Source organism: Equus quagga, chromosome 20 (genome assembly GCF_021613505.1).
Source record: "Equus quagga isolate Etosha38 chromosome 20, UCLA_HA_Equagga_1.0, whole genome shotgun sequence".
In the NCBI taxonomy this organism is placed as follows: Eukaryota; Metazoa; Chordata; class Mammalia; order Perissodactyla; family Equidae; genus Equus; species Equus quagga.
In genome coordinates, this window is record NC_060286.1 from 5,752,958 (window position 1) to 5,762,128 (window position 9,171).

Genomic DNA, 9,171 nt, shown 5'->3' on the forward strand with positions numbered 1-9,171 from the left:
TCCCTGTGAAACAGAGCCATTGGGCGCTGTTGAACTGCCTGAAGCTAAGATTATTTCTCCACAGTGGCTCAGAGCTGGAGTGGCTCACTGGGCTTGGGGTCAGATGACAAAAGGCATGCCCACCATTCAGCTGGCCTCTGTGGGCACTACCAAGCCGTGCACCAAGGTAGGAAGGACATTCAGACCTCTGCTGTTATTCTCCTCAGGGCAGAATCCATGGGTTATGGTGACATCTGTTCCCAACACTCTGACCTCATGTGGATCCCTGAAATCCAAGATTCTCCCAATTTTTTCACTGAAATACAATAAACAAGTGAGACTGGTTTCTAAACAAATATGGTCATCTGGCTGGGAATTTGCAGGCATTACATTCTTCGTCACTGTGAACATGCATCCTATTTTCAGTAAAGGAAAATAGACCTGAGCAGGCCATACTTGAGAATAACAGCCTTCGCTTATTAACCATCTCCAGTGCCACGAGAAGAAACATTCCACGGCAGTGCCAGCCGTCTGTGGCAGTCTACAGTGGCATTTCCCAGGACTCTCCGAGCGTCTTTGACAACAGCTATCTTAAGGTACGTTTATGCCTTTTAGAAACACTAAAAGCCCTTGGTTGATAATAAAATATCTTAGAAGTGTCTAAAGTTTAGCAGAAACCTATGGTAACTGTTTGTTTTTAAATCACAAAATTCTCCAGCTAAGTTCTAGCCGAATTCCAAGGAGACTTATAGACTTCTTAGTTCTATCAGGAGTCCTAGAAAATCTGGCTGGTTCAGGCTTTGCTACTTATCTCACCAGTATGTTGGAAGACTAGATGGAAATACCATGGCCAAGATGACCCACTAAAGAGAAAAGGCACACAGAATTTGCTAACGAAGAGACAAATGATCTAAAAATTCAAAATAAAGGGGAAGCTGCATGTATTGATGAAACATCCTCTTAAAAAAAAGAAAGCTGTTCTAAATTTGCAGGTTGAAGGGTTATGGCTCATGTAGACAAAGCTCCGTGCTATGATAAAATTTTAAATGATTGGCACCCTAATAAGAAATAAAAATAAATTACACTAAAAATAAAGTACTATACTCACCTATTGTGGTTAATGTGTATGCCACAAATGAAATAGAGTTCTTAAAATTCCAACTTAGATAAAGAGTTCCATTTTTTAAGGGGATTATTCCATTTTTTACAGAAAAAGTCAGTGTCTACAAGTTAAAACAAAACAAAAAGAAGTAAGGATTAATTTGATGAAATGTATGACCTTTCCCTTAAAGCAATATAGGAAAAAATCCACGTATGTGGAATTTAGATTCTGGCAGGGGGAAATAAACATAAGCATTAGATAATATATTAGGAGGTGATCAGAGACAAGTAGGGCAGAGTAAGGTGGAACAGCAGTTTTGGGAGGGGGATAGTCAGGGAAAGTCTCGTTGAGAAGATACGATTTGAGCAAGGACTCGAAGGCAGTGAGAAAGTTAGCCAAACAAGTATTTGCGGAAAGAACACTACAAGCAAAGGAAACACCTAGATCACAGGTAAGAGTCTGGACTATTCTAGAGCAAAGTTGAGGACAGAGTGAAAGAAGAGGAAGTAAGAGAGGAAATAGAGGAGTAGCAGATCACGTAAGATCAAAGAACTTCAGCTTTCAGTCTGAGTGAAATGGAGAGGGTCACTGAAGGTTTTGAGCAGAGAAGTTGACTTACAAACCAAAAGGAGACCAAAAGGGTCACTTCGGCTGCTGTAGTTAGAAGAGAATGCAGAGAGCAAAGTCAAAGCCAGGAGATTGTTAGGAGAATGTTGCAGAACTCCAGAAGCTCCAGAAGAGACTAGATGGTGGTCCAGTGAGATGGGGAGGCAACAGTGTTGGTGACAAGAAGCAGTGAGACTCTGATAGGTTTTGAAGGTCCAGCTAGCAGGATTTCCTGAGAGATTCAAACTGAGTCTAAGAGGAGGAGCATAGTCAAGGATGACTCCAAGACTTTTCATGGGAGCAACTAAAAGAATGGAATTGCCATCAAGTGAGGTGAGGAAGGCTGTGGTGGTTGAGGGTGGGTGGAAAAATGTCCTTTTTAAAGGGAAAGAGCAGGTGTTCATTTCTGGAAATCATGAATCTGAGTAGTTTGTTAGACATCCAAGTGGAGGTTTTAAATAGGCAAGTGGATAGACAATCTGGAATTTGTGAGAAAGACCTCAGCCCAAGATATAAATTTGGGAGTTGTCGGCATGTTAAAAGGCCATGAGATAGATGAACCACAAAGGAAATGAGCATAAAGAGAAAAGTTCTGAGGACTGAGCCCAGGAGCCCTTCAATATTAAGAGATTATTGAGAAGAATGGAACAACTGGCAAAATAGGAGGAAAATCAGAATTAGAATGTGGTGTCTTGGAAGCTGTGTGAAGAAAGCCAATGCTGCTAACAGGTTACATGCGAGGAGGACAGATTGTAGGCAAATTTTAATTATGGCCACTTTCTTGAGTGAATCTAGGAGGGGTGTGTGTAGACTGCTGATTGAAATGGTGGACACCATAATCATTTGTAAATAGCACACAAAGAATGACATAAAGATGACATTAGGGCTACCTGTGATTTAAAGGAGTGGGATGGGCTCTTTTTTTCTTGCCTGTTCCCCTAAAATTCCATTAAAATAACACTAAAAGTACATAAAACAAAATAGCAAAACACAGTATTGAAAAGCAAGAATCATAGGTAAATCTGAATTGTGAAGAATTTCTAAAAGATGTAAAAGAAATGAAATTGATTGCTAAAGAAAGAGACAAAAAGTCCAAAACTGAAGAGAAAAATAGGAGCAATGTGCTATGGAAATGAATGCTGCTTTTCACATAAAAATCCCAAAACTGAAAAGAAAAATAGGAGCAATGTGCTATGGAAATGAATGCTGCTTTTCACATAAAAATCCCAACGGCACTTCAAGCTCAGCATCATTCATTAGACATGGGCCAGGTAGATGCACATAATAGCTATTAAAGGAAGGAAGGGAGGAAAGGATGAAGGAAGGAAGAAAAGGAGGAAGGGATGGAGGTGGGAGGGAGGGAGGTTTTGCTCCCAATGCTCTATAAGATTTATGCAGGTCTCCTATCAAAACTAAGCAAAAATAGCATAAAATGATGATTGCACAACTCTAATATACTAAAAACCATTGAATTGAAAACTTTAAATAAGTGAATTGTAGCATGTGAATAATACCTCCATAAAGCTGTCATGTTTAAAAAGCACATAATGATTTATGTGATCACCACCACAATCAAGAATACAGAGCTATTCTATCAACGAAACACGAAGATGTTTTATAGTCACGTTTCGCCGCCTCCACCCTCCGTCGCTGATCTCTGGTAACCACTGATCTGTTTTCCAGCACTATAATGTTAGTTTAATGCTTTTTAAAGAATTACAGACATTTACTGAAATTCTCTATCCTCTATTAGATTTTCTTAAACTATTAACCACACTTATTTTAAAGTTTTTAGATGATAACTCCGCATCAAATTGTTAGTGAGTCTCTTTCTAGTGTCTGTGATTTCACCTAGTTTCCAGTCAACTGTCTCTACTTTTAATCACACTTCCTAACTTTTAATTGGGCGCGGCCATAGTACATGAAAATTTGTAGAGATTCTGGTTGATGTTATTTCTTTAAAGAGGGGACGGGGTTTTATTTGACAGGCAGATGGAATAGAGGCAGAGCACCTTGATCCTGCTTAAAATTAATTTTATACTTTTTTAGAGCTTCCTCTGTTTTCAATTTTATTTCTAGATGTGGCATTTCTAGGATCTCAATGGAAAGCCTATGGTGTTTACCAAGTCCCTCTAACCTGGTGAGCCTTGACCTCCAGTTTTAGTCTCCCTGGCACCAGACAGCTCTATATAGCTCTTTGCAATCACAGATGCTGCTTTCATGTGCTTTCCTGAGGGTGTACTCTGCACACACGATTTCGGAGTTGGCCAACAGCTGGAGCGGGATTCGTAACAGGTTTGGAATTTGAGGGCTTTCTCACTCTGAGGATTCCTCCTCTTAGGATTTTCTCCCCAAATTCCAACCACTGTTGGAGCCCCCAAGTTCTGACTTTTTGTCTCCTCAGCCCAGTAAGACTGCTGCTTTCTGCTTGGGCTCATTGCCCGGTACAAGCAGGGTTAACTGGAAAGTGCCCACAGAGGAAAAGACAGGTGGATGTGGAACTCAGCTCATGTGCTTTCTTTAAATGGTCACCCCCTTTTGGGTCCTGCCTGCTTTGCTTATACTCCTGTGTTTTCAGACAGTTCTTTTCAAATATTTGTTTTACTCTATAATTGTTATCAGTGGGAGAGTGAGTCCAATCCTGGCTGTTCTTCCGACCCTCGCACAGGATACCTCTGAGAGTCCAGATGCCCGTGCAATGTCTGCTCTGTCATTTCCCCTCTGACTGTATTGTCCCACCCTTCACATTCTCATACGGTTGTCTTCATATCTCCTTCCACTACGAAGGCTTATCTTTTTCTCCATCTCTCTTCAGATGACAGAAAACTAGTGCTAGTTCAGGTAAAACACATAGGAAGGCATTCTATAAAACCTATCTTTGGCTCTCTTCCACACAATTGGCACATTTATAACTCTCAAAAACAAAGCACCTTTATCTCTTACCTGAAGAAAGATTTCAAGTTCATCTGAAGTTATGTGGGCGTAGTTCTTCATTAAAGCTGCTTTGGCCTCCAAAAAGGAATTTCTCAACTCCTCCTGCTTGTCTGTCTCCAGAACCTGAAATATCTTTGCCCCCATCAAGTAGTAGCCCACAACGGCAATCAACAGTATGCACCTAGAGACTTGAGAAGCAACCACCTCTATTAGAAAACTAAAGACCAGAGGAATGAGAGGCACAGGAGGTCAGACTGCCGTAACGGAAAATAGCTCCTCCCCAAAACAGAAAACAGACAACAAAAAAGATCTCCTCCTCATAAGGAAAAATAGCAATCTTATATTTAAACAAATATACAAAAGTAAACAATCCCAAAATATGCATGGCAAAATTAAATTTGAACTCCAATTGTATTCTGATATGAAATATCCTGAACTGTGAAAATTCAGGGGAATAAACTCTGTTTCTGGGGAATGTTAGTCAACTTAAGAGGAGAGGAGGGGACTTCGTCAAATACTGCTATTTAAGGATTCATAGACTGGCATTTAGAGGCAGATGAGTCCAGTATAGTTTATTCTTGGAGAAATGTTTTTGTAGGTTCAAAAATATGTCTTATTAGTTAGCTTGCCCAATTCAGATGAATTTGGTTGGATTATCTAAGCTAAGGTCTCTTTTTCTATCTTCATTTCTGGTTCCTCTCTGTGCTGCTCAGCATGAAAGAATAAAAACTACCTATTGAGTAGAAACATAACTATTATCTTACTACCTACTGAGTAGAATAATAACCATTATCTTGCTGAGACCTGACTCTGATATGAGACCTGACAAGGCAGCCCAATGATTGTCTCAATTCCCATAGAAATTCTTTGGAGATATACTAGATTTTTATATGGCTGCCCCATCAAATCACACCTACATCCCTATCAATCTCTTCCATCAGAAACTGACTCAGACCTCAGTAGCACAGGCCCCAGGCACTATGGAATCACTTTGTTATTGTGTGATTTACAAACTGAAAAATATACTTTGGAAATGTCATAGAACAATTAGAAACACTTCTTCAAGTTGGTACATATTAAAGTCAATATACCAATTGGATTAAATACTTTAAAATATCAAATGCACCAACATAGAAATGATAGATTCTTCAAAGGACAATAAATTTAATCTTTCTGTATACAGATAGTTCAACTTACGTTAAAACAATAAAAGTGGTAACTAATTTTTTTCCAGATTTGCAGTATGATTACATTGTTTGCTAGTCTATGTTTAAACTGAAGAGTAATATGAGATTCCAAAAAGAAAGAGACCGGAGTAAAGCAGAATCTATCAGATTCATTGTTATTTTTATTGTACTCTATGAATAAGGAGAAAAATAAAAATTCTAAGATTCACCATCAGAGTATGAAAAAGGAAAATGCATTCAGTGATCTGTCAAGGAACACTTATTATGGTTTTAAAAACAACCCCCTGGAAAGTCTTCACCCAAGACTAGGCCAGAGCTTCTCAGGCTAAGCTTCCACTCACACAGAACATCTTAAAGCAGTCCTACCTTTAGAGGAAGATTTGTCTTTATCTTTCTTTCCCATGGTGGGCTCAGGCAACAGCCCTGCAGCATCTGAGCGGTGATGTAGATTCTGGGTGATCTCATAGCAACATCACAATTATTCCTGGAACCTGGGGAGTGGCTGGTTCTACAGACAGTGCCCCTCCCTTTAGTTACAATGGATTCGTTTCCCAGGGCTGCTGTAATAAATTACCACAGCCTTAGTGGCTTAGAACAACACAAATTTTGATTACAATTCTAGAGGTCATATATTCAAAGTGGGTCTCACTGAGCTACAGTCAAGGTGTCTGCAGGGCTGCCCTCCTTCTGGAGGCACTAGGGGAGTATCTGTTTCCTTACCTTTTCCAATTTATAGAGGCCATCTGCATTCCTTGGCTCATATCTCTTCCTCCACCTTCAAAGTCAGCAGTGCAGCATCTTCAAACTTCCTCTGATGCTGACTCTCCTGCCTCCCTCTTTTGTTGATAAGGACCCTCATGAATACCTTGTTCCCACCCTGATAATCCAGAGTAATCATCCCATCTCAAGGTCAGCTGATTGGGGACCTTAATTTCTCCCTTGCCAAATAAAAGAACATATATATTAAACAAAATAATAAAATTAAAAATCTTGGCTGAAATTAAGGGTTCAATAAAGTGTGACTATTTTTAGTACCATGTAAATGACTAGCATAGGGACTGATGTAGAGTAGCTGGCCACTAAATTCAAATTATAACTATTAATAAGTGGTAACTACTATTAAATTTAACATGGGTCATGCATCCTATTCATTGGGTTATTTCTCACAATAATTTCACAGTGATATATAGAGATTTATATTATTTTATATATTATATATAGATATGCAATATATGTCTGCTATATGGATTTGTCAGGATTCATTTGGTTAAAAGTGATAAAACCCAACTCAAATTTTCTTGAATAAAAGTAAGAAATTTATCAGCTTACATACCTGAGAAATCTAGGCATGGATGATGCCTGGAGCAGACAGTATTGGTACTTGCCCCGATACCTACCTCTCCATAGTGGAGATCCAAGAACTCTTATCTGGCTTTGGGAGCAGGGCCAGCCATCACACTGGGTAAGGCAGAAAGGTCAAAGGGTTAATGTCCCTGAAAGCAGTCACAAACCAATGATGGGAGCTGGTGAAAAACTTCTCCAGCTTCCGCCCAGGGCTGCCTCAGAGAGGAAGACACGTCTCAGGACCTCCCCTAGACTCTCTCCCCAGTTCCTCACTGGGGTTGAGCCGCAGAGGCCCACAGTATTAACATGCTTGAAAATGCATCCTTTATGGCCTTCCTCCACTTTTCAATCTCATTCCCCCACCTCCTTACCAGTATTTCTTGGGTTCTCCTCTCAAATAAATTGCTGGTACTCAACTTCATAGCCATGCCTGAACACTTGGACAGCAACTGTAAACCCACCAGGTATTCCCTCCAGATAGTGTCACAACTAATCTTAGTATGGCATTCTACCTGGTAAGTGTGACAGTGATGAGGAGTGAACTCAGAGGGTTGAGCTTCGTGCCCAGTCAAAGTTGGAGGAGTACAGGGATTTAGAGAATCAGCGAATGATGGAATTCATCCTAGTTATTTCTTAGTCCCTTAACCTTGTTAGTCATTCCTAGTTTTTGGGGGAGGTGGATAACCGATTTAATTGCAGTGTCCTTCTGAGACTAGCCTATTAGGAATCCTGGAAGAGTTGAAAGAAGAATGTTGGAGGGGTGGGAGTGGAGATCTTCCCCCAGGGCTGGGGGAGAGGTTGTCTTCCTGGGAACATGTAGAATTCTGCAGCCAGGGCCATCGCATACAGCCTGGAAGGCTGTGCATGACCCTATTCCAGAGCCCACCATCTCCTGAGATGCCAGCGTGTATGGTCACCCCTGGAGCTGTCCTGCGCCACATCTGCATCTCTACAGAGCGCCTATCCATAGCTCTCTCAAATCCGGAACTAAGAGCTAAAGCTTGCGAAGGAGCGGTCTCACCATGAGCACTGTTAACAGTAATGAGAAATTAAAATAGCCTAATCAATAAAGCATTGGTTAGTAAATAGAATCTTCAGCTGAGTTTTAAAAATGTGTTAAATCTATATAAGACGTAGAAAGAGATACGGATATGTAAAATAGGAAAGGAACGGTATAAAAATTGTGCTGATTTTATATTTACATTTGTATGCAAATGCATCAGTAAGTATGCTTTGGTGTTGATTCAAAGGGACTATGTCTAACAGAAGGACAGCAAGACAGAATTCTCATTGCTACATCTCCTGACGCCAGCCTCCAAGGTCAGAGGCCCTTTCAAACCTTTAGTGTAGGCTTTCCATGCAACACTGCCTGTCACCTGTCTAAGTCAGGTCCATCCAGGATCATGCTACCTATGTTTGTTTTTGTTTTTAAAGATTGACACCTGAGCTAACATCTGTTGCCAATCTTCTTTTTTCCTTCTTCTTCTCCTCAAAGCCCCCCAGTACAAAGTTGTATATTCTAGTTGCAGGTCCTTCTGGTTGTGCTATGTGGGATGCTGCCTCAGCATGGCCTGATGAGCGGCGCCATGTCCACGTCCAGGGTCTGAACAGGCAAAACCCTGGGCTGCCGAAGCGGAGCACGAGAACTTAACCACTCAGCCATAGGGCCGTCCCCACTACCCATGTTTTTATAACCAGATCTGCTAGACACAGTCTTAGAAAAGATAAATACGGTGGTTAAGATGAAATATAAATGCAAAATCTTGAGTGTATGTTACTACGTGAAACGAGCCAATTCTGCTCTGTGAAGTCAGCTAGGAATTAGGATCCCATTTGCACAATAACAGATGCAGAGTTTCTGAATTCTCCAGAGCCGTGTACCTGTCTCCCAGCCCTGACTCACCTTCTCAAGTGGACCTGGTGACTAGAAATGATGCCCTAGGTAAGGACTTGTCTATACACAGTGGAATCCTTGACAAAGGTCTCATTTGATTGTCTTCTTTCTATGTTTGAATTGGT

General features: G+C 40.7%; 1 long non-coding RNA gene across 1 annotated transcript; it reads right to left on the bottom strand.

Annotated features, from left to right (window-relative positions):
• Nucleotides 1-206: 206 nt before the first annotated feature.
• Nucleotides 207-4,717, bottom strand: LOC124230824 (uncharacterized). The gene is made up of 3 exons (XR_006886296.1): nucleotides 4,631-4,717; nucleotides 1,088-1,202; nucleotides 207-295 (listed from the first exon to the last, which is right to left on the bottom strand). It is a non-coding gene; the product is annotated as an uncharacterized LOC124230824 (long non-coding RNA).
• Nucleotides 4,718-9,171: the final 4,454 nt, after the last annotated feature.